The sequence below is a fragment of the Mus musculus genome, chromosome 12 (assembly GCF_000001635.26).
Source record: "Mus musculus strain C57BL/6J chromosome 12, GRCm38.p6 C57BL/6J".
Classification (NCBI taxonomy): domain Eukaryota; kingdom Metazoa; phylum Chordata; class Mammalia; order Rodentia; family Muridae; genus Mus; species Mus musculus.
The window spans coordinates 17,813,717-17,840,530 of NC_000078.6; the positions used below are offsets into that span (position 1 = coordinate 17,813,717).

At 40.5% G+C, this 26,814-nt stretch overlaps 1 long non-coding RNA gene across 2 annotated transcripts in view; it reads left to right on the top strand.

The window, feature by feature from the left end:
• Positions 1–1,438: 1,438 nt before the first annotated feature.
• Gm40312 overlaps positions 1,439–26,814 on the top strand; it is a 35,569-nt gene continuing 10,193 nt past the window's right edge. For both annotated transcript variants that reach the window (XR_872514.1, XR_872513.2), the window contains exons 1-2: positions 1,439–1,589; positions 17,751–17,837. This is a non-coding gene — a long non-coding RNA (predicted gene, 40312). The remainder of the gene's footprint in view (positions 1,590–17,750; positions 17,838–26,814) is intronic.

Consider the following 26,814-nt stretch of genomic DNA (forward strand, 5'->3'; position numbering starts at 1 on the left):
GCACTCAAATTTTCCTTTTTCTTTCTTTCCTTTTTTTTTGTTTATCTTATAATTTATATATTCATTATCATCCTGATCACTGCCCCTACTCTAGGTCCCTGCCCTCATAGACTCTTTCCTCCCAATCTCTTCTGTTTCTTCTTTGAGCAGGGGTGGGGGCCCCTTGTGTACCCCTGGGTATATAGGTTATCGTCTATTTTTCAGGATGGCATATGCTCATGACATCAATACTGCCAGAGGCTTCAGAGTCATTGGATTCTGGGTGTTGATGTTTCACCTAACTCTTGTACTTGTTTTGAAAATTTTAAATAAATAGGAGTGTTTTGCCTGTGTGCATGAATATGAATATCATGTGTGCGTCATTTTAGTGTTGTCAGAAGGTGGACTCAGAGCTCCTGTTTTTGAAGTCATGGGTCGTTGTTGGTCCCCACGTAAATGCTACCGTTGTGTGGAAGAACAGCAAGAACTTTCCACGGCTGAGCTGTCACTCTCTGCTGCCCTATATTGCTTATTTATGTTCAACACTTATATTACTAATATTTTCATGTGTCCCTTGCTCCATTAAATGTGCACTGACTTTTAGTAAAATTTTACTAATGTTGTAGTTTAAACTGGTGCACTTCCTGTTTCTGCTAGATGAATAAAAAAGTGCGGGGAATGTATACTTCTTTCTAAGAACTGTAGTAAACAACTGAGTTCTTTCTATCATTTTTGTCTCCCTAGTTGATTTTTGCAGTGGAGTAAGGGTCTTAATATGTAAACTTTGCTGTCCTGGAATGTGTTACATAGAACAGACAGGGATCCAGCTCAATGACGTATACCTGCCCGTGACTCTGGGATTAAAGACATGAACAAATACACCCTGCTTGTCCATGATTTTTCTCGTTAGTGATTCTTCTTACAATTTCTGGGATGTGTCCTCAGTACTGTTGATCTGTTTCACCCTACATCTCCCTCTCAATTGCAATTCCTCTTGAAAGACTTTACCCTATTTATTTAAAATGTTCATAAGCAACACAGGTGAACCTTCAACTCAGTTTCCTTCTAAAATGATATGGTACTTAGATTATAACTTCTCTGACAGGACATCAGTGGAGGAAGCACCAGAATTACATAAATATATGGTCAAGGAAGCATATGTTTACTTTAGAGTGATGTCAGTACCATGCTTTGTGATGTACACATGTATGGGATATTTTAGGATGCAGTGACTTATGATGATGTGCACGTGAACTTCACTGGGGAAGAGTGGAATTTGCTGGATCCTTCCCAGAAGAGTCTCTACAAAGATGTGATGCTGGAGACCTACTGGAACCTCACTGTTATAGGTATGACTGTGAATTTTCTTTTGCTTTTCAAAATAGTGGGAAGACATATCTCTTGGTGAGTGATGATTCTGTTATTTCAATTGAGAACAAGGAATACCGAGCTGAATAAATAGTGTCCAGTGATGTGAAAATTCACAGTACCTTGAATTTTGCCTTATTTCCAATACTATATCATTCATTTTTCTGGTACTGTCTTTTAGGCTACACTTGGGAAAACCATCATACTGAAGGCCATTGTCAAAGTTTGAGAAAACATGAAAGGTAATTTTCATGTGCAAACTGATACAAATATGCCTCTGAGGAAATTTTACTATGTTATGAAAGCTCTAAAGAAAAGTAGGAGTGTAAAATGTCAATACTTTAAGTGTAACTATAATTATAATATTTAAAAAAAATGTTCTGCCTCAATGTCAGTTATCTGATTTATCTATCAAAGCATCCCTCTTAAAAAAAAAAGACAAGGAAACATTGCCTTAAGAGATACCTTTATTCGATTTATAGCTCTATTATTCGATTTGTAGCTATACTGTGTATCTGCCAATGTGTATAAACTCCTAATACTTAGATTTTGCACATTGGATAGTGATAAATATGTATCCAAAACCTTCTAATAAGCAAATAGTCCATGGGAAAGTTGGTGGTACTCATATTCTTGTAGTAAAATTGATGTTTGTTTAGGGTACAGTTTATGGGAGTCAAAAGTGTTGTCATTGGGGAAACCTTAATTCATATATTACATGTCTATGAGGAACAAAAAGTCAAACAGTGTGAATGCAGTGTGGAAACCTTTCATCTGTTACTCTTCTATTAATATATATCATGTGTCACAATGAATAAAAGCCATGTGAGCATAGGGATATTGAAAGAAGCAATGTACCGCTTATTATCCCCAAACAGTGAGAAATATGTAAGATTCTGCTTTTCATAGACATTCTGATTGAAGTTTGCAGTCAATTGGTTTTCTAATTTTACTGGGAACTTCCCCAAGCTCACACTGTAGAAAATATTTATGGGTACTAGGAATTTGGACATTCTTTTGTTTGTCCTGGTTCACAGTCAAATGTGGTATAATTCACGCTACAGGAAAACTTATGAATGCAATCAGTGGTATAAAGCTCTGAGTTGTTCCATTTTCCTCATATAGATGAAATACATCATATAAATACCCCATATAAAAAGGATGTTATAAATGTCAGCTAACTAACTAACACACTAGATAACTAACACAGATATCTCGAAAGATGCAAAACAACTCATAATGAGGGAGAACCCCATGAACATATGAAGTGATAAAACCAGATGAACTGGTCCATCTTTATCATTAGACCAATTTGTAAACTTTATTCATCTTGATGAAATGATTGAACAGGGAAATTAATGTAGTAAACATATCACATGTGCCAATTTTTATTGCAGGCATGTAAGAAGTCATAATGGAGAGAAACTTTATGAATATAATGAACATAGTTGTCTCCTTCATGGAAGAATTTGTACTAGGTAGAAACATTGTGAATCTATTTAGTATGGTGAAGCTTTTTCACACCTGTATAGTCTTCCTCATTATGAAACTATTCATACTGGAGAGAGATGCCATGAATGTCAGCAGTGTGGTAAAGCCTTTACAATGTTGGGTCCACTGAGGTTCAACACAACTGACACCAAGACAGTGCAAAGGATAAGAATTTATTGGGCCTGGTGGTGGTGGTGCATACCTTTAATTCCGGCACTTGGGAGTCAGAGGCAGGCAGATTTCTGAGGTCAAAGCCGGCCTGGTCTACAGAGTGAGTTCCAGGACAGCCAGGGCTAAACAGGGCTACCATATCTGGAAAAACCAAAATTGAGAGAGAGAAAAAAAAGAAGGAATTTTTTGGAATCAAGTAGCTACTGATCAATGAGGGACACAAAATTATACTCAGAAGTTTACCTGCAATACCCCACCCCCCACCACCATCCTGAGCTAGAAAGTTGTATAGCTTCCAAACAAGAAATCCACAAAGTCCTGTGACAAGTTACAGCTACATTCTTTCCCAAATTAAGATTTGTTTTCTGTTAAATGAGTCAATAAATGGTGATTGTTAACTCCCTGTATTTTGTTGTTGTTGTTGCAGCTGCTGGTGGTGTTGGTGTTGGGGTGTGTGTGTGCTTTCCCTTCTTTTGCAGACAGTAAGAGATTATTTACTACCTGTGTTTTCATGTGTATCCTTAACTTCCTCTGTTAGATTCTACCTCTATCTCTTTGTGTAGGTCTGTATGTGTAGAGAGAGGTTGTTTAAATTTGAGACTATCGTGGTCTATCTTATTTTTTCCACGTACATTAATTATTAGTTTTTACGTGTCATAATCCACCATCTGTTGTTTCTGTGGCACATGTGTCCAAACCCTTCTGGCGTCTACAGACTCCAAGGAGAAGACATTTGTGATTGTTTTTTGTTGTTGTTGTTGTTTTTTGAGGTAGGGTTTCTCTGTGTAGCCCTGGCTGTCCTGGAACTCACTCTGTAGACCAGGCTGGCCTCGAACTCAGAAATCCGCCTGCCTCTGCCTCCCGAGTGCTGGGATTAAAGACATGCACCACCACCACCCAGCTATCTGTGATCTTAATAGATCTTCCTTTACATGTTTCTTGGCTTTTTACCTTTGCAGCTTAGTATTCGTTCCTTGAACTGTATATTTTGATTACTACACAAGGAAGAGACTTTATTTTATGGTCCCTTCTGTTTGGTGTTTTGATGATTCTTGTGTTTTCTTTAGGTTAGGAAGTTTTTCTTCTACGATTTTGTTGTCAATACTTTCTGAGACTTTGAGCGAGGATTCTCCTTCCTCTCTTCCTAAGTATTCTTTTTTTTTTTTTTTTATTTATTTATTTATTTATTTATTTATTTATTTATTTATTTATTTTTATTACATATTTTCCTCAATTACATTTCCAATGCTATCCCAAAAGTCCCCCATACCCTCCCCCCCACTTCTCTACCCACTCATTCCCTTTTTTTTTTTTTTTTGGCCCTGGCGTTCCCCTGTACTGGGGCATATACAGTTTGCATGTCCAATGGTCCTCTCTTTCCAGTGATGGCCTGCCGCAGGCCCTCCTGGTCCCTTGTGCCTGCGTAGAAAAGAGTCTCTAGAGTAGATGGGCAAGAGATTAGGATGAAAATGACAGACAGATACACGAGAGGTGTTGGATCTGAATGTAATGTTCTGGTTGAGCTTCAGACTTATATTACAACGAATTATCAGAGGATACAAATCACAAAAAGACAAGATACACTGAAATTCACCAGTTACCTCAGAAAGGAATTTGTAGGGACTAATTAAATGTTTACATTAGGGATAACAAGCCCTGCCTAGGATCAGCCTAATGCCAGGCAAGAATTTCACACTTTAAGGTTAAAAGCATCAGGGGGTTGTTAACTCTTGACAGGCCTTAAGAGTAATGTGCTATCACAGAGCTCTAAATTCTTAGGTCTAGTAAAACTTATCTTGTCTGGAGAGTTTCCCCTTATCAGGGTAGTATATCAACTTATACTTGACATGGAATGTAGCCTGTAGTAAAAGATTTCTATCTCAGTGAGACTTTTAGTCTCTATCTACAGACAGCTGAGTAAATGACAGATGTTTATATTGTTTTATGATACAGCTTAATTAGTTACTGAATGGGTTAAGCTCCTTGCTGCTATCTGGAATCTAAGAACACTGGAAAAAGGCTTTAGCTATGTTAGAATACAATCTTAAAAGGCATTTACTATAAGGTAATACTATATAGAGTGCACGTGGATCCATACACTAGACTAAAGTGGATTTGGAAAATTAATTTTATGGGTTAGGGAAATAGCCAAAGATCCGGGAGTAAGTTTACTTGATACTTTTTCCTCATGAGAAAGCTTTCAGACTTTCATCTGTCAAGCTGACTCCACCGGGGTCCCTGGCAATGGCCGACTAGGCCATCTTTTGATACATATGCAGCTAGAGTCAAGAGCTCCGGGGTACTGGTTAGTTCATAATGTTGTTCCACCTATAGGGTTGCAGATCCCTTTAGCTCCTTGGGTACTTTCTCTAGCTCCTCCATTGGGAGCCCTGTGATCCATCCATTAGCTGACTGTGAGCATCCACTTCTGTGTTTGCTAGGTCCCGGCATAGTCTCACAAGAGACAGCTACATCTGGGTCCTTTCGATAAAATCTTGCTAGTGTATGCAATGGTGTCAACGTTTGGAAACTGATTATGGGGTGGATCCCTGGATATGGCAGTCTCTACATGGTCCATCCTTTCGTCTCAGCTCCAAACTTTGTCTCTGTAACTCCTTCCATGGGTGTTTTGTTCCCACTTCTAAGGAGGGGCATAGTGTCCACACTTCAGTCTTCATTCTTCTTGAGTTTCATGTGTTTAGCAAATTGTATCTTATATCTTGGGTATCCTAGGTTTTGGGCTAATATCCACTTATCAGTGAGTACATATTGTGTGAGTTCCTTTGTGAATGTGTTACCTCACTCAGGATGATGCCCTCCAGGTCCATCCATTTGGCTAGGAATTTCATAAATTCATTCTTTTTAATAGCTGAGTAGTACTCCATTGTGTAGATGTACCACATTTTCTGTATCCATTCCTCTGTTGAGGGGCATCTGGGTTCTTTCCAGCTTCTGGCTATTATAAATAAGGCTGCTATGAACATAGTGGAGCATGTGTCCTTCTTACCAGTTGGGGCATCTTCTGGATATATGCCCAGGAGAGGTATTGCTGGATCCTCCGGTAGTACTATGTCCAATTTTCTGAGGAACCGCCAGACTGATTTCCAGAGTGGTTGTACAAGCCTGCAATTCCACCAACAATGGAGGAGTGTTCCTCTTTCTCCACATCCATGCCAGCATCTGCTGTCACCTGAATTTTTGATCTTAGCCATTCTGACTGGTGTGAGGTGGAATCTCAGGGTTGTTTTGATTTGCATTTCCCTGATGATTAAGGATGTTGAACATTTTTTCAGGTGCTTCTCTGCCATTCGGTATTCCTCAGGTGAGAATTCTTTGTTCAGTTCTGAGCCCCATTTTTTAATGGGGTTATTTGATTTTCTGAAGTCCACCTTCTTGAGTTCTTTATATATGTTGGATATTAGTCCTCTATCTGATTTAGGATAGGTAAAGATCCTTTCCCAATCTGTTGGTGGTCTTTTTGTCTTATTGATGGTGTCTTTTGCCTTGCAGAAGCTTTGGAGTTTCATGAGGTCCCATTTGTCAATTTTCGATCTTACAGCACAAGCCATTGCTGTTCTATTCAGGAATTTTTCTTCTGTGCCCATATCTTCAAGGCTTTTCCCCACTTTCTCCTCTATAAGTTTCAGTGTCTCTGGTTTTATGTGAAGTTCCTTGATCCACTTAGATTTGACCTTAGTACAAGGAGATAAGTATGGATCAATTCGCATTCTTCTACATGATAACAACCAGTTATGCCAGCACCAATTGTTGAAAATGCTGTCTTTCTTCCACTGGATGGTTTTAGCTCCCTTGTCAAAGATCAAGTGACCATAGGTGTGCGGGTTCATTTCTGGGTCTTCAATTCTATTCCAATGGTCTACTTGTCTGTCAGTATACCAGTACCATGCAGTTTTTATCACAATTGCTCTGTAGTAAAGCTTTAGGTCAGGCATGGTGATTCCACCAGAGGTTCTTTTATCCTTGAGAAGAGTTTTTGCTATCCTAGGTTTTTTGTTATTCCAGATGAATTTGCAGATTGCTCCTTCTAATTCGTTGAAGAATTGAGTTGGAATTTTGATGGGGATTGCATTGAATCTGTAGATTGCTTTTGGCAAGATAGCCATTTTTACAATGTTGATCCTGCCAATCCATGAGCATGGGAGATCTTTCCATCTTCTGAGATCTTCTTTAATTTCTTTCTTCAGAGACTTGAAGTTTTTATCATACAGATCTTTCACTTCCTTAGTTAGAGTCACGCCGAGATATTTTATATTATTTGTGACTATTGAGAAGGGTGTTGTTTCCCTAATTTCTTTCTCAGCCTGTTTATTCTTTGTGTAGAGAAAGGCCATTGACTTGTTTGAGTTTATTTTATATCCAGCTACTTCACCGAAGCTGTTTATCAGGTTTAGGAGTTCTCTGGTGGAATTTTTAGGGTCACTTATATATACTATCATATCATCTGCAAAAAGTGATATTTTGACTTCCTCTTTGCCAATTTGTATCCCCTTGATCTCCTTTTGTTGTCGAATTGCTCTGGCTAATACTTCAAGTACTATGTTGAAGAGACAGGGAGAAAGTGGGCAGCCTTGTCTAGTCCCTGATTTTAGTGGGATTGCTTCCAGCTTCTCTCCATTTACTTTGATGTTGGCTACTGGTTTGCTGTATATTGCTTTTATCATGTTTAGGTATGGGCCTTGAATTCCTGATCTTTCCAAGACTTTTATCATGAATGGGTGTTGGATCTTGTCAAATGCTTTTTCTGCATCTAACGAGATGATCATGTGGTTTTTGTCTTTGAGTTTGTTTATATAATGGATTACATTGATGGATTTTCGTATATTAAACCATCCCTGCATCTCTGGAATAAAACCTACTTGGTCAGGATGGACAATTGCTTTAATGTGTTCTTGGATTCGGTTAGCGAGAATTTTATTGAGGATTTTTGCATCGATATTCATAAGAGAAATTGGTCTGAAGTTCCCTTTGTTGGATCTTTCTGTGGCTTAGGTATCAGAGTAATTGTGGCTTAATAAAATGAGTTGGGTAGAGTACCTTCTACTTCTATTTTGTGAAATAGTTTGTGCAGAACTGGAATTAGATCTTCTTTGAAGGTCTGATAGAACTCTGCACTAAACCCGTCTGGTCCTGGGCTTTTTTTGGCTGGGAGACTATTAATAACTGCTTTTATTTCTTTAGGGGATATGGGACTGTTTAGATGGTCAACTTGATCCTGATTCAACTTTGGTACCTGGTATCTGTCCAGAAATTTGTCCATTTTGTCCAGGTTTTCCAGTTTTGTTGAGTATAGCCTTTTGTAGAAGGATCTGATGGTGTTTTGTATTTCTTCAGGATCTGTTATTATGTCTCCCTTTTCATTTCTGATTTTTTAAATTAGGATTTTGTCCCTGTGCCCTCTAGTGAGTCTAGCTAAGGGTTTATCTATCTTGTTGATTTTCTCAAAGAACCAACTCCTCGTTTGGTTAATTCTTTGAATAGTTCTTCTTGTTTCCACTTGGTTGATTTCAGCCCTGAGTTTGATTATTTCCTGCCGTCTACTCCTCTTGGTTGTATTTGCTTCCTTTTTTTCTAGAGCTTTTAGATGTGTTGTCAAGCTGCTAGTATGTGCTCTCTCCTGTTTCTTCTTGGAGGCACTCAGAACTATGAGTTTCCCTCTTAGAAATGCTTTCATTGTGTCCCATAGGTTTGGGTACGTTGTGGCTTCATTTTCATTAAACTCTAAAACGTCTTTAATTTCTTTCTTTATTCCTTCCTTGACCAAGGTATCATTGAGAAGAGTGTTGTTCAGTTTTCATGTGAATGTTGGTTTTCCATTATTTATGTTGTTATTGAAGATCAGCCTTAGGCCATGGTGGTCTGATAGGATACATGGGACAATTTCAATATTTTTGTATCTGTTGAGGCCTGTTTTGTGACCAATTATTTGGTCAATTTTGGAGAAGGTCCCGTGAGGTGCTGAGAAGAAGGTATATCCTTTTGTTTTAGGTTAAAATGTTCTGTAGATATCTGTCAGGTCCATTTATTTCATAACTTCTGTTAGTTTCACTGTGTCCCTGTTTAGTTTCTGTTTCCATTATCTGTCCATTGATGAAAGTGGTGTGTTGAAGTACCACTATTATTGTGTGAGGTGCAATGTGTGCTTTGAGCTTTACTAAAGTGTCTTTAATGAATGTGGCTGCCCTTGCATTTGGAGCGTAGATATTCAGAATTGAGAGTTCCTCTTGGAGGATTTTACCTTTGATGAGTATGAAGTGTCCCTCCTTGTCTTTTTTGATAACTTTGGGTTGGAAGTCGATTTTATCTGATATTAGAATGGCTACTCCAGCTTGTTTCTTCAGACCATTTGCTTGGAAAATTGTTTTCCAGCCTTTCACTCTGAGGTAGTGTCTGTCTTTTTCCCTGAGATGGGTTTCCTGTAAGCAGCAGAATGTTGGGTCCTGTTTGTGTAGCCAGTCTGTTAGTCTATGTCTTTTTATTGGGGAATTGAGTCCATTGATATTAAGAGATATTAAGGAAAAGTAATTGTTGCTTCCTTTTATTTTTGTTGTTAGAGTTGGCATTCTGTTCTTGTGGCTGTCTTCTTTTTGGTTTGTTGAGGGATTACTTTCTTGCTTGTTCTAGGGCGTGATTTCCATCCTTGTATTGCTTCTTTTCTGTTATTATCCTTTGAAGGGTAGGATTCGTGGAAAGATAATGTGTGAATTTGGTTTTGTCTTGGAATACTTTGGTTTCTCCATCTATGGTAATTGAGAGTTTGGCCGAGTATAGTAGCCTGGGCTGGCATTTGTGTTCTCTTAGTGTCTGTATAACATCTGTCCAGGCTCTTCTGGCTTTCATAGTCTCTGGTGAAAAGTCTGGTGTAATTCTGATAGGCCTGCCTTTATATGTTACTTGACCTTTCTCCCTTACTGCTTTTAATATTCTATCTTTATTTAGTGCATTTGTTGTTCTGATTATTATGTGTCGGGAGGAATTTCTTTTCTGGTCCAGTCTATTTGGAGTTTTGTAGGCTTCTTGTATGATCATGGGCATCTCTTTCTTTATGTTTGGTAAGTTTTCTTCTATTATTTTGTTGAAGATATTTGCTGGCCCTTTAAGTTGAAAATCTTCATTCTCATCAACTCCTATTATCCGTAGGTTTGGTCTTCTCATTGTGTCCTGGATTTCCTGGATGTTTTGAGTTAGGATTATTTGCATTTTGTATTTTCTTTGATTGTTGTGCCGATGGTCTCTATGGAATCTTCTGCACCTGAGATTCTCTTTTCCATTTCTTGTATTCTGTTGCTGATGCTCGCATCTATGGTTCCAGATCTCTTTCCTAGGGTTTCTATCTCCAGCGTTGCCTCGCTTTGGGTTTTCTTTATTGTGTCTACTTCCCTTTTTAGTTCTAGTATGGTTTTGTTCATTTCCATCACCTGTTTGGATGTGTTTTCCTGTTTTTCTATAAGGACTTCTACCTGTTTGGTTGTGTTTTCCTGTTTTTCTTTAAGGACTTGTAACTCTTTAGCAGTGTTCTCCTGTATTTCTTTAAGTGAGTTATAAAAGTCCTTCTTGATGTCCTCTACCATCATCATGAGAAATGTTTTTAAATCTGGGTCTAGATTTTCGGTTGTGTTGGGGTGCCCAGGACTAGGTGGGGTGGGAGTGCTGCGTTCTGATGATGGTGAGTGGTCTTGATTTCTGTTAGTAGGATTCTTACGTTTGCCTTTCGCCATCTGGTAATCTCTGAAGCTAGCTGTTATAGTTGTCTCTGGTTAGAGCTTGTTCCTCAGGTGACTCTGTTAGCCTCTATAAGCAGACCTGGGAGGCTAGCTCTCCCCTAAGTTTCAGTGGGCAGAGTATTCTCTGCAGGCAAGCTCTCTTCTTGCAGGGAAGGTACCCAGATATCTGGTGTTCGAACCTGCCTCCTGGCAGAAGTTGTGTTCCACTCACCAGAGGTCTTAGAATCCCGTGGGGAATCCTGTGTGGGCCCTTGCGGGTGTCGGGCGACTCTGCTGGCAAGGCACCCCGGTGCTCGAGTGGAGTAGAAGGGACTTGTGCCCCAGGTCAGGCCCGGTTCCACTGCTTCCCTAGTTACCGCAGTCCCAGGTTCTGCACGATTGGATTGGGGCAGACGCTGTGTTCCACTCACCAGAGGTCTTAGGATCCCGTGGGGAATCCTGTGTGGGCCCTTGCGGGTGTCGGGCGACTCCGCTGGCAAGGCACCCCGGTGCTCGAGTGGAGCGGAAGGGCTTCCTAAGTATTCTTATGTTTAGTCCTTTTACAATGTTCTGGATTTCCAGGATATTTTATGTCAGGAAGATTTAGACTTAACATTTTCATTGTCTGATTTACCCATTCCTTCTATTGCATATTCAATGATTGAGATTTTCTTCCATGTCTGTGTCCTGTGGGTGAACCTTGCCTCTGTAGTTCCTTTTTGCAGTTCTAAATTTTTATTTCACTATTTCCTAGGTTTTAGTTTTCTTTTTTGCTTCTATTTCTACTTTTATATATTGAATAGTTTTGTTTACTTCACCCATTGGTGTGTTCTTTCTTAGCTTTATTTATAGGAATTTTGGCTTCCTCTACTTTTTGGTTTGTGTTTTCCTGGACTTCTTTGTGGAATTTATTGATTTCCTCCAATTTTTTTTTTCTGTTTTCCCTAAGTAATTTGGTCATTTCCTCTTTAAGGAACTCTGTCGTCTCTATACATTTGGGGGTTATAGTGTTTTTCTTGTAATTTAGCTTTGTTGGAATATTTAAGGCCTTCTTTGACAATATAAATGAGCTCAGAGTTATTAACCAGAGAGTGATAAATGTTGGTCCTTATTACATTATCAAGTACCAACATCATGGAATGGAATGGCGCTATCTGAGCTAAGTATTCAGCTTAGATTTAACCCGATGTGTGATTAATCCCAAGGTTTTTCTTTCTCCTTACACTGGACAAGTAGCCAAGTAGGGCACTTTTTGAATGAGTTACTTTTGTGAGATGCCTGTTTTAATCACTAACCTTGGAGTCACCATTAAAAAAAAAAGACCTGATGGTGACAGGGTGAGTGACTTTGTAATTTTGCAGCATGTATTTATTCATGTCAGGTGAATGAAGACAGACCAGATTGGTAGGTATGTAAATTGGGGACTTTAGCTTGATCCAAGCAATATTCAATTTCCTACTTTGGAGATATATCCAATGCACTTTCGGGGTTAAGTCAGCTCAGACGATTGTGACACAGGCCATTGGCTGTAGTTGTGTGTCATGTTACAGATCACAGCAACTCATATTGCACACAGGAGCCAGGTCAAAGAGTATTGTATTAATGCCATTTTTTCTGCCAGATAACATATATATGTGTGTGTGTGTGTGTGTGTGTATATATACATATACATATACATATACATATACATATATATATATGTATATATATATATGTATATATATATACATATATATACATATACACACATATACACATATATTTATATTCAATTATGTTTCTATTTTTCCTTTTTTAATTTATTTTTTTATTTAAGTACATCCTGTTCCTGTCCCAGAGAGACAAGGCAGTCCTCTGCCATACATGTGCCTGGGGCAATGAGCCAGCCCCTGGATGCTCCTTGATTTTTGGCTGGGAGGTCTGAAGTGTCCAGGTTAGCTCACAGTTTTGTTCTTCCTATCGGATTGCCATCCTCTTCACCTCCTTAAGTCCGTACACTGACACCTCCTTATGTAACATTTCACCCTACAACAATATATCAATATATCGATCTATATATCTCTATCTCATCTATCTATCTATCTATCTATCTATCTATCTATCTATCTACATATCAATGTATCATCTATAAATCTATATATATATATCATCTATATATCTATACATCTATATATCTATCCATATATCTATAAATCTATATGTATCTATATATCTACACATCTATATATCTATCCATATAACTATAAATATATATATATATATATACATCTATACCTCTACACATCTATATATCTATATATCATCTATATTTCCATATATCTTTATATCATATATGTGTGTGTGTGTGTGTGTATCATCATGTACCCTTGTCTAAAAGGACTGTTATTTTCTAGGTTTCAGAAGTTCAGCCTGAGAGGAAACAGTATGAGTAATATTTGATCTAATATAAGATCCTTGACTCTGGACCCATATTTTACGATAATTTTGGGGATTATGATCACATCATTCCTACTGCTTTGTTCCTGCCTCCCATGATCACTCAATAAAGACGACTAATGCATGCAGCATGTGAGAAGAAAGGTCGATGGTGCTTCAGATCCCGGCCTTGGTGTCTTCAGAAGAGACCATAAAGGAGAGGGAAGTGGAAGAAGGTTCCATGGGGTGGATCGATTGGGAGAGCATGGCTAAGAGGGCTAGCCTTGGGGTATGAGTAGCCTAGGCAGAATATGGAGAGTGACATCTCATGGTTCTTATAAGGAAGTAGACAAAATAGAATAGATGGTTAGTATCACTGCTGCTATAATGATTATTATTACTATTTCATATCATTATTATTTCTTCATATTTTTGTTATTATTTTTATTTTTATTTATTATTATTTTCTTATTTCTTATTTTTATTATTTTTATTTTATATACTTATTTTATTAGTTCATATTATTATTTCCTCCTCCTCCTCCTCCTCCTCCTCCTCCTCCTCCTCCTCCTCTTCTTCTTCTTCTTCTTCTTCTTCTTCTTCTTCTTCTTCTTCTTCTTCTTCTTCTTCTTCTTCTTGTTTCATACCTCCATGATTTATGTGGGGGTAAGAAAACCACAAGTAATATTTACAACACCAAGTTGGCTGTAATTACGGCTTGTGCACAGTGAATGAAATGGAAAGGAAATAAGATGTGGTGGTTGGTACACACCTATAACCTCAGAACCCAACAGACAAAACAGAAACATGGCCAACAGTTATTTTCTTGGGAATTAGGAAGAAAGTCCTCTGGGGTCTCTTCTCATAAGGTCTCTCTCACACACACACACACACACACACACACACACACACACACACACAAAACAGGAGTGCACACACACACATATACATAAATTCACACACATACACACACATACACCACACATGTACCACACATACATCACACTCACACATATATACTACATACACACGAAACACACACCACACACATATCCCCATACAAACACACATACACATACCACATACATACATTCAGACATATGCATATACACCACACATACACACGCACACACACCACATACTTTCATTCACACACATACATACACCACACATACCCATGCACACACACCATATACATACATTCACTCATATACACATACAACACACATACACATGCACACTTGCTACATACTTACATTCACACACATACACGCACACAGACACCACACATACATATGCACACTCGCCATATACATACATTCTCACATACACACCACACATACAAATGCACACACACCATATACATACATTCACACAAATACACACACCACATGCACACACACACACACACACACACACCTCCCTTTTTGAGTCTGGATCATTTGCTTAACAATGATTTCTAGTTCCTTCTGTTTCTGTGCAAGTATCATGATTTCACTTTTCTTCCTGATTGCAAGAAATCATGTCATGTGTACTCTGTGATCAATTTGGTTAGCAGTAGTGAATGCAGAAAGCAGGGCCTGGGCTGAGAAGCTAGCCTAGAGTGACATGGCATGTCCCAGAGTCTCTTCTCCCTCAGTAAGCCCCTTAGAGCATGGCTCTTGGCCAAGGTTGTGGGGAAGGCAGGATGAGGAAATCACTAGCTGACATTGTATACCTACTTGCCTGGTGATTTCTTCTGTTACCACCAGGCTGTGTGTCTGATGACCTGTCCCAGCCTGCGGGATGGTCGACAGGGACTAGGGGACCCCCTAGAAGAGAGTGGGGGAACAAGATACACAAAGAACAGACAGCAAGTCAGTAAGTGATCAAGCTGACAAATTTTTATTTTTTCCCACACAGGTAAGATACTCATAGAAGCAGGATATGAGGTGCAGGGGGTGGATTAGGGTCACTTTGTCTCTGGAGAATGCACCTGTTCTCAAGAACAGGATATTGGCTAGGTAAAAAGTTCAGCAGGAAGAACAGAACAGAATGGGTTGCTAGGCACCTAACTGCAAGATCTATAGCCATTTGTTCTCAACTGGGCTAGTACTTTCCCACAGAGGCGAGGAATTGTGCCAGTAAGCACTTATGGCTGACAAGGCAGTTAACATTCAAGCAAGGTTGCTCCCAACAATGACCTTCCACATGGTTTCACCATCTGCCTGCACTTTGACCCCATGAGTGTCAAATCAGAACTCCTAGAACCTATTGAATTTAGGGGCTTTGAAACACTTTGAGAAAATATGGACAAGGTGGAGCGCGGGTTATCCGAGGTCGGTGAAGCTGGTCTGTATACATTGTAGAGGACATGGATCTGTGAACCCAGAACATGCAGCTCAAAGCATGAATGCTGTGTAGGCTGTAGACCGAGTGAGGGCAATGACTGTTGATGCTACAGATGCCCCATTCTGGTGGAGGTGTTGACCAAATGGGCCCAGGAGATGTTTCTGTACCTCTCTCTCTTAGTTTGTTCTATGAGTCTAAAACTGCCCTGAAATAAAGTCTGTTAAAAATACATATGGGACCCAAGGAGCTGAAGGGGTTTGCAGCTCCATAGGAGGAACAACAATATGAAACAACCAGTACCTCCAGAGCTCCCTGGGACTAAACCAACAAAGAGTACATATGGAGGGACTGTGGCTCCAGCTGCATATGTATCAGAGGATGGCCTAGTCAGTCATCAATGGGAGGAGAAGCCCTTGGTCCTATGAGGGCTCTATGCCCCAGTATAGGGGAATGCCTGGGCCAGAAAGTAGAGGGAAGGGGGGAAGGGATAGGGGGTTTTTGAAGGGGAAACAGGAAAGGGGATAGCATCTGAAATATAAATTAAAAAATCTAATAAAAAATACATATGGGCACTTGCAGGGTGGCTCTGTGCTTAAGAGTTCTTACTGTTCTTTGAGCAGACCCTAGTTCATTTCCTCCCATGTTGAGAGGCTCACAATCACTGGTAACTCCAGCTCTGAGGGATCAGGTGCCCTCTTCAGGCCTCCAGAGGCACCTGCACTAATGTGCATATTCCAACCCTAATGTGCATATATCTATTAGGAAAGTGCATGGCTTTTCTAGTCCAGATCTTGTATTTTTGGTCTGAGTCTGAATTCAGGGGTAGTCCTTTGTAAAGCACTGAGTATTGAGTGCCTGCTTTGTTTATAGCTCCTGGCTAGGCACTGATGCAAGGTAATGAATGAAGTGATGCCTTCTTGACTTCATGGTGTCCAGTCAACCTGGCTGGGTGGAAGGTGGGCAGACACACAGTCCCCACCCCTATCCCCAGTCTTCAGAGCAAGGGGAGCCCTAGGTCCTCCTGCTCTTTAGAACAGACTCTGGGGCAAACCAGTGCTTGGTTCAGTAAGAACATAGGAAATAATGATCATTGCTGTGAATGGAGAGACTGCACCATAAGGGGAAACTGAGACAGTACTGTAGCCTAGGAAGAGAAGTTGTGCTCAGATGACAGGACTTTCCTGTCCCATTCTGACTGCCACTTAGCTCTTGAGTCAATTACTAGCCTCCCTGTGAGCCCCATTTTCCCTCTCAAGGAAATGGAGGAAATACTGGGCCTCCCTCCTTGGTGTCCTGAGGATCTCAGGGGACAGTGACAGCTTTCAGTGAGGTGCAAGACTATTTAGGAACAGTTCCATAATCCTGTTCGCTGGGAAGAGGCCTCCAGTCCCCATGTGGGGAGCAGACAGGGAGGAAAGAGATGGCCTTCAGAGCTGGCTCTACAGGGGGATTAGTGTATATTCATGATGCTGACTGTGTATTTCTTTGCCCAGGTTGGTGAGGGATTGTGTGCTCTCTGAGTTGGGATATATTTTTATACCATGTGTACATTTTCTGTGTGCCATTCCCTGAGCAAGGGAACTTTGGCTGGGCAATATTGGCTTTGAGGAGAAGGCCTGGCTGGGGTCAGCCCCAATAAGGTCCAGAGCAGGACCTTGGGTGCTCCTTTGAGCCTTCCCAAGCCCAGCCAGGATGCTCCACCAAGCATCCCAATGACCAGAAGGGATAAAGATCCAGGAGCAACAAACAGCTGCATCTGGATAGCCCAGTCACCAGTTGAGTTATAATTAGTATTCTGAGTCCAGAGAGCCATGGCCATGACCATCACCCACACAAGCTTTGTGATAATATAATACCAGCTGAGGGTGACCAGTATCTCATCAGGCTTCTGTTAATGGGGGAATCATAGGAATTATATGCACACACACATATGTGTGTGTGTGTGTGTGTGTGTGTGTGTGTGTGTATATATATATATATATATATATATATATATATATATGCAGTAAAAACATAGCAACTGTGATCATCACTGTAAATGGAGGGACTCTGCACCATAAGGGGAAACTGAGACAGTGCTGTAGCCTAGGAAGAGATGTTGTGCTCCGGTGACAGGACTTTCCTGTCCCAGTCTGACTGCCATATATATATATGCACATCCACACACACATGCACACTCACTCAGCTCTGCTTGGGTACTTGGGGCAAGTGAAGGGATGTTGTGAGCTCATTCAGATGCCAGTGCCCCATGTGACCTGTGGTCTTCTTTCCCAGGGGAATGGTCTAGCAATTCATCGAGCCTGTGCATCATCCCCCAGTGGTTCTGATCCCTGCTCTGCCTTGGCCTCCACTTGGCCCTAGGTAAGTCACCCTGAGGCCAATAGGCCTGCAAAGCATTAGGGCTGTGGATGGAAGGGGTGGCTTTTGCAGAGACTGTGGGGAAAATCTCCTTAGTGATCTCAGAGGGCAGGTCAGGAAACTGAGGCTGAGAGGTAAGAAGAACCCTGTAAGTACCAGGATGAGCCAGGCCTACTTAGCCACGAGGCCAACATCACCACCATTGTTTCAGAGATTGTGCATGTGTCATGGTTCTTTCTAATCCCAATGGCTGCTACCTCAAGAGGTCTGCAAGATGCAGAGGCAAATGTCAAGTGGTACTTCCATCCCTGGCTCTGGTAAATGCAGCTAGTTCCCTAGAAACAGACCAGCAAACCTGGGATTGGCTGGGTTCCCCCCGACCCCCACTCCCAGCTCCAGACATTCAAGCTCCTACAGCATTCATAGAGAGATTTTCAGGGCACAGGGTGTCTTCAAAACTTCCTGTGGGTAGACTTCCTTTTCTGACCTTCATTGTCAGGAGGGAGAGGCTATCTCCAGCTCCCTTGTTCTTCACTCCCCCCACATTCCATGGACACTCTCTCTAGGTTGTCAGTGAGTCTGAAGAAGATACACAGAAAGAGACCCTTGTCTTGGTAAAGAGGGTTTTTGGGTCCCCTCAATAGAAAATAGACACAATGGAATATGGTGTGCACTGCTGGGGCTAAAGAGAGAGCAGTTCCTGAGTCTACAGGACTGAACGTCACCTGCGTACATGCCTTCAGCCCCAGGGTCCTCAACTCCAGATGCCATAAGTGTGCAAGTGCATGTTAACCTCCAGACAAGCCTGAAAACTGATGTCTGGAAGCTGGAGCAGACAAAGAGGTCAGAGGAGTACAAGTTCTAGCCTATAGTGTCTCTTCTCATCCTGAGGCCCTTGGATGCTTTGCTGTACACCCAGTGACTCCTCAGTAGCCACACACACCTTGGCACTGAATGAGGAGAGTCTGGGTCAGACAGTTCTTCTGCTGAGGTCAGCACTTTGCCATGGTGTCAGAGGTCAGAGGATTCTCAGTAGAAAGATCCCTCTGAAGATGTGCACCTCCTCCATTCCCACCCACCTGCCTGTGGATGAAAGTGTGTACAAGTCTGGGGCACAGACTTGCTGTTAGCTCTCCACCTTGGCAGGCAGTATGGCTGTGCGCAGCATGTATTGAAAATATTCTCTGTCCCCAGTGATCTTGAGGGCTCTGGTTTCTAATGGCAAAGAAAAGCAAAATAAAGCTTGGGCCCCTGAACTCATTATAATATTGGAAAAAGTAAAGCTGGAAAGAGGTTAGGCTTAGAAGGTTGCAAGTAGAGGCTTCCCTTTTCGACAAAGTATTCCAGGAAGGCTTAGAAATGTGAGCATGGGGAGAGCCTGAAGAAGGTGTGAGAGCAAAGGCCCAGTGGCAGCCGTGGGAATGGTGACAGAAGCAGCTGAGATCTGCGCAGCCAGAGAGGAAAGGAAGATGGGTCAGGCAGCACATGGTGGTGCAATAAGTCACAGCCTGCAGCTCAGAGCTCAGTGTGTACTGAATGACAGCTCTGGGGTTGTAGATAATGACCTGTTCCCTCCCTCCCTAATTTCCCCACATGTCTGCGCTCTCTCTGTTTCACTGTGACTTGCCTCTGAGCACACTGAGGCTTCCTCTGAGCATCCATCTTCCCTGTCTTTGAGTTTGTTTATAAAGTGGATTATGTTGATGGATTTCCACATATTAAACCATCCCTGCATCCCTAGAATGAAGCCTACTTGATCATGATGGTTGATTGTTTTGATGTGTTCTTGGATTCGGTTAGCAAGAATTTTATTGAGTAGTTTTGTGTCAATATTCATAAGGGAAATTGGTCTGAAGTCCTCTATCTTTGTTGGGTCTTTATGTGGTTGGTCTATGTATCTGGGTAATTGTGGCTTCATAGAATGAATTGGATGGAGAACCTTCTGTTTCTATTTTGTGGAATAGTTTGAGGAGAACTGGAGTTAGGTCTTCTTTGAAGGTCTGATAGAATTCTGCACTAAACCCATCTGGTCTTAGGCTTTTTTTTTTTTTTTTTTTTTTTTGGTTGGGAGACTATTAACGACTGCTTCTATTTCTTTAGGGGAAATGGGACTGTTTAGATCATTAATCTGATCCTGATTTAACTTTGGTTCCTGTTATCTGTCTAGGAAGTTGTCCATTTTATCCATGTTTTCCAGTTTTGTTGAGTATAGCCAATTGTAGAAGGATCTGATGGTGTTTTGGATTTCTTCAGGATCTGTTGTTATGTCTCCCTTTTCATTTCTGATTTTGTTAATTAGGATTTTGTCCCTGTGCCCTCTAGTGAGTCTAGCTAAGGGTTTATCTATCTTGTTGATTTTCTCAAAGAACCAGCTCCTTGATTGGTTGATTCTTTGAATAGTTCTTCTTGTTTCCACTTGGTTGATTTCAGCCCTGAGTTTGATTATTTCCTGCCGTCTACTCCTCTAGGGTGAATTTGCTTCCTTTTGTTCTAGAGCTTTTAGGTGTGCTGTCAAGCTGCTCTCTCTGGTTTCTTTTTGGAGGCACTCAGATATGAGTTTTCCTCTTAGGAATGCTTTCATTGTGTCCCATAAGTTTGGGTATGTTGTGGCTTCATTTTCATTTAACTCTAAAAAGTCTTTAATTTCTTTCTTTATTTCTTCCTTGACCAAGGTATCATTGAGTAGAGTGTAGTTCGGCTTCCACATGAATGTTGGCTTTCTATTATTTATGTTGTTATTGAAGATCAGCCTTAGTCTGTGGTGATCTGATAGGATGCATGGGATAATTTCAATATTTTTATATCTGTTGAGGCCTGTTTTGTGACCAATTATACAGTCAATTTTGGAGAAGGTGCCATGAGCTGCTGAGAAGAAGGTATATCCTTTTATTTTAAGATAAAATGTTATATAGATATCTGTTAAATGCATTTGTTTCATAACTTCTGTTAGTTTCAATGTGTCTCTGTTTAGTTTCTGTTTCCAGAATCTGTCCATTGAGGAGAGTGGGGTGTTGAAGTCTCCCACTATTATTGTGTGAGGTGCCATGTGTGCTTTGAGCTTTACTATAGTTTTTTTAATGAATGTGGATGCCTTTGCATTTGGAGCATAGATATTCAGAATTGAGAGTTCATCTTGGAAGATTTTACTTTTGATGAGTATGACATGCCCCTCCTTGTCTTTTTTGATAATTTTAGGTTGGAAGTTGATTTTATTCGATATTAGAATGGCTACTACAGCTTGTTTCTTTGGACCATTTGCTTGGAAAATTGTTTTCCAGCCTTTTACCCTGAGGTAGTGTCTGTTTTTTTCCCTGAGGTGGGTTTCCTGTAAGCAGCAAAAAGTTGGGTCCTGTTTATGTAGCCAGTCTCTTAGTCTATGTCTTTTTATTTGGGAATTGAGTCAATTGATATTAAGGAAAAGTAATTGTTGCTTCCTGTTATTTTTGTTGTTAGAGTTGGGATTGTGTTCTTGTTCTAACTTCTTTTGGGTCTCATATCTGCGCAGAACGGGTTTCTGGTTGCAAGTGGGCAAAGAGTCGGCGAGAATTGACAGATAGAAACAGACACGAGAGTTGTGTTGGATCTGAATGTATTGTCCAAATGAACACCAGACTTTTTTATACAGAAGAAAAACAAAAAAACCAGGTGAACACATCTGCCAAGTTACAGTGACACAAAACAAAAGGAATGCATACATCAAAAGATGGCGGGGACCAGGCTGTGTTTACCACTTAAAGTGGAGCCAGGTGAATGCTCTGATGTAATGCTAGTCTATTATTAAACCCACCACCAGGGGTTCTTAGTAAATACCTGACTATGCTATTCCTTTGGGCCTAGTGAAGAAACCTGTACCAGGGGAATTTCCTTCCATTAACTCTTCCATGGTTAACCCACCTATTCACTAGGCCATTGTGTATTCCTGGTTTGGGTGAGAGTCGACTATTGTCCTAAGTAATCACTATGCAGACTAGCCCTGAGCTTTTTTTAGCTCTGTTCTTTGTAATGCCTAATTAGTTTCACTGTCTCTACTAGAAGTGAATTTGAATGTTACTGAATAGGTAACATTCTTACTGAATTCCAAGCACACCATTGGCTGCAAGGATTTTCTAGGAACCATTGGAACACTGGTGGAGGCTTAGCTATATCAAAAAATCAATCCTGAAAGGCACTTATAATAAACGAATACTGAAAGAGAGCATGTGGATCCATACACCAGACTAACTCAGGGACAGGGTTTGAGTATATGGGCTATAGGAATCCCAAGGTTCCAGGAGGCATAGTTTCCTTGAAACTCTTTGCTTCATGAATGCTTCTAGGTCTTTCGGCCTGTCAAGCAGACTTCACTGGAGTAGATGTAGTATTCTTGCAGCTGTCTTCTTTTAGGTTTGTTGAAGGATTACTTTTTTGCTTTTTCTAGGGCGTAGTTTTTGTCCTTGTGTTGGTGTTTTCCCATTATTATCCTCTGAAAGGCTGGATTTGTGGAAAGATATTGTGTGAATTTGGTTTTTGCCATGGAATACTTTGGTTTCCCCATCTATGGTAACTGAGAGTTTTGCTGGGTATAGTAGCCTGGGCTGGTATTTATGTTCTCTTAGGGTTGTATAACATCTGTCCAGGATCTTCTGGCTTTCATAGTGTCTGGTGAGAAGTCTGGTATAATTCTAATAGGTCTGTCTTTATATGTTACTTTTTTCCCTTACTGCTTTTAATATTCTGTCTGTATTTAGTGCATTTGTTGTTCTGATTATTATGTGTCAGGAGGAATTTCTTTTCTGGTTTAGTCTATTTGGAGTTCTTTAGGCTTCTTGTATGTTCATGGGCATCTCTTTCTTTAGGTTAGGGAAATTTTCATCTATAATTTTGTTGAAGATATTTACTGGCCCTTTAAGTTGAAAATCTTCATTCTCATCTATACCTATTAATGGTAGGTTTGGTCTTCTCATTGTATCCTGGATTTCCTGGATGTTTTTGGTTAGTATCTTTTTGCATTTTCTTTGATTGTAGTGTCCATGTTCTCTATGAAATCTTCTGCACCTGAGATTCTCTCTTCAATCTTGTATTCTGTTGCTGATGCTAGCATCTATGGTTACTGATTTCTCTCCTATGGTTTCAATCTCCAGAGTTGTCTCCTTTTGGGTTTTCTTCATTGTTTCTACTTCCATTTTTAGATCTTGGATAGTTTTGTTCAAATCTGTCACCTGTTTGGTTGTGTTTTCCTGTAATTCTTTAAGGGATTTTTGTGTTTCCTCTTTAAGGTCTTCTACCTGTTTAGCAGTATTTTCCTGTAATTCCTTGAGGAATTTTTGTGCTTCCTCTTTAAGGGCTTCTGCCTGTTTATCAGTGTTCCCCTGTATTTCTTTAAGTGAGTTATTAATGCCCTTCTTAAAATCCTCTACCAGCATCATGAGATATGATTTTTAGATCCGAATCTTGCTTTTCCGATGTGTTCGGGTATCCAGGACTTGCTGTGGTGGGCATACTGGGATCTGATGATGCCCAGTGGTCTTGGTTTCTTTTTTTGTTTTGTTTTTGTTTTTTTCCCTTTTTTAAAAATTAGGTATTTTCCTCGTTTACATTTTCAATGCTATCCCAAAGGTCCCTGATACCCACCCCCCAGTCCCCTACCCACCCACTCCCCCTTTTTGGCCCTTGCGTTCCCCTGTACTGGGGCATATAAATTTTGCAAGTCCAATGGGCCTCTCTTTGCAGTGATGGCCGACTAGGCCATCTTTTGATACATATGCAGCTAGAGACAAGAGCTCCGGGGTACTGGTTAGTTCACATTGTTGTTCCACCTATAGGGTTGCAGTTCCCATTAGCTCCTTGGGTAATTTCTCTAGCTCCTCCATTGGGGGCCCTGTGATCCATCCAATAGCTGACTGTGAGCATCCACTTCTGTGTTTGCTAGGTCCCGGCATAGTCTCACAAGAGAGAGCTATATCTGGGTCCTTTCAGCAAAATCTTGCTAGTTTATGCAATGGTGTCAGCATTTGGATGCTGATTTTGGGATGGATCCCTGCATATGGCAATCACTAGATGGTCCATCCTTTCGTCACAGCTCCAAATTTTGTCTCTGTAACTCCTTCCATGGGTGTTTTGTTCCCATTTCTAAGAAAGGGTAAAGTGTCCACACTTTGGTCTTTGTTCTTCTTGAATTTCATGCGTTTGGCAAGTTGTATCTTTTATCTTGGGTATCCTAAGTTTCTGGGCTAATATCCACTTATCAGTGAGTACATATTGTGTGAGTTCCTTTGTGACTGGGTTACCTCACTCAGGATGATACCCTCCAGGTCCATCCATTTGCCTAGGAATTTCATAAATTCATTTTCAAATAGCTGAGTAGTACTCCATTGTGTAAATGTACCACATTTTCAGTATCCATTCCTCTGTTGAGGGGCATCTGGGTTCTTTCCAGCTTCTGGCTATTATAAACAAGGCTGCTATGAACATAGTGGAGCATGTGTCCTTCTTACCGGTTGGGACATCTTCTGGATATATGCCCCGGAGAGGTATTGCGGGATCCTCCGGTAGTACTATGTCCAATTTTCTGAGGAACCGCCAGACTGATTTCCAGAGTGGTTGTACAAGCTTGCAATCCCACCAACAATGGAGGCGTGTTCCCCTTTCTCCACATCCTCGCCAGCATCTGCTGTCACCTGAGTTTTTGATCTTAGCCATTCTGACTGGAGTGGAGTGGAATCTCAGGGTTGTTTTGATTTGCATTTCCCTGATGATTAAGGATGTTGAACATTTTTTCAGGTGTTTCTCTGCATTCGGTATTCCTTAGGTGAGAATTCTTTGTTCAGCTCTGAGCCCCATTTTTTAATGGAGTTATTTGATTTTCTGGAGTCCACCTTCTTGAGTTCTTTATATATATTGGATATTAGTCCCCTATCCGATTTGGGATAGGTAAAGATCCTTTCCCAATCTGTTAGTGGCCTTTTTGTCTTATTGACGGTGTCTTTTGCTTTGCAGAAGCTTTGCAATTTTATGAGGTCCCATTTGTCGATTCTCGATCTTACAGCACAAGCCATTGCTGTTCTATTCAGGAATTTTCCCCCTGTACCCATATCTTCGAGGCTTTTCCCTACTTTCTCCTCTATAAGTTTCAGTGTCTCTGGTTTTATGTGGAGTTCCTTAATCCACTTAGATTTGACCTTAGTACAAGGAGATAGAAATGGATCAATTCGAATTCTTCTACATGATAACAGCCAGTTGTGCCAGCACAATTTGTTGAAAATGCTCTGTTTTCCACTGGATGGTTTTAGCTCCCCTGTCAAAGATCAAGTGACCATAGGTGTGTGGGTTCATCTCTGGGTCTTTAATTCTGTTCCATTGGTCTACTTGTCTGTCACTATACCAGTACCATGCAGTTTTGATCACAATTGCTCTGTAGTACAGTTTTAGGTCCGGCATGGTGATTCCACCAGAGGTTCTTTTATCCTTGAGAAGAGTTTTTGCTATCCTAGGTTTTTTGTTATTCCAGATGAATTTGCAGATTGCTCCTTCTAATTCGTTGAAGAATTGAGTTGGAATTTTGGTGGGGATTGCATTGAATCTGTAGATTGCTTTTGGCAAGATAGCCATTTTTACAATGTTGATCCTGCCAATCCATGAGCATGGGAGATCTTTCTGTCTTCTGAGATCTTCTTTAATTTCTTTCTTTAGAGACTTGAAGTTCTTATCATACAGATCTTTCACTTCCTTAGTTAGAGTCACGCCAAGGTATTTTATATTATTTGTGACTATTGAGAAGGGTGTTGTTTCCCTAATTTCTTTCTCAGCCTGTTTATCCTTTGTGTACAGAAAGGCCATTGACTCGTTTGAGTTAATTTTATATTCAGCTACTTCATTGAAGCTGTTTATCAGGCTTAGTAGTTCTCTGGTGGAATTTTTAGGGTCACTTATATATACTATCATATCATCTGCAAAAAGTGATATTTTGACTTCTTCCTTTCCAATTTGTATCCCCTCTATCTCCTTTTGTTGTCTAATTGCTCTGGCTAGGACTTCAAGTACAATGTTGAATAGGTAGGGCGAGAGTGGACAGCCTTGTCTAGTCCCTGATTTTAGTGGGATTGCTTCCAGCTTCTCACCATTTACTTTGATGTTGGCTATTGGTTTGCTGTAGATTGCTTTTATCATGTTTAGGTATGGGCCTTGAATTCCTGATCTTTCCAAGACTTTTATCATGAATGGGTGTTGGATTTTGTCAAATGCTTTCTCAGCATCTAACGAGACGATCATGTGGTTTTTGTCTTTGAGTTTGTTTATATACTGGATTACATTGATGGATTTCCATATATTGAACCATCCCTGCATCCCTGGGATGAAACCTACTTGGTCAGGATGGATGATTGTTTTGATGTGTTCTTGGATTCGGTTAGCAAGAACTTTATTGAGGATTTTTGCATTGATATTCATAAGGGAAATTGGTCTGAAGTTCTCTATCTTTGTTGGGTCTTTTTGTGGTTTAGGTATCAGGGTAATTGTGGCTTCATAGAATGAGTTGGGTAGAGTACCTTCCGTTTCTATTTTGTGGAATAGTTTGTGAAGAACTGGAATTAGGTCTTCTTTGAAGGTCTGATAGAACTCTGCCCTAAACCCATCTGGTCCTGGGCTTTTTTTGGCTGGGAGACTATTAATGACTGCTTCTATTTCTTTAGGGGATATAGGACTGTTGAAATCATTAACCTGATCTTGATTTAGCTTTGGTACCTGGTATCTGTCTAGAAACTTGTCCATTTCATCCAGGTTTTCCAGTTTTGTTGAGTATAGCCTTCTGTAGAAGGATCTGATGGTGTTTTGGATTTCTTCAGGATCTGTTGTTATGTCTCCCTTTTCATTTCTGATTTTGTTAATTAGTATGCTTTCCCTGTGCCCTCTAGTGAGTCTGGCTAAGGGTTTATCAATCTTGTTGATTTTTCTCAAAGAACCAGCTCCTTGATTGGTTGATTCTTTGAATAGTTCTTCTTGTTTC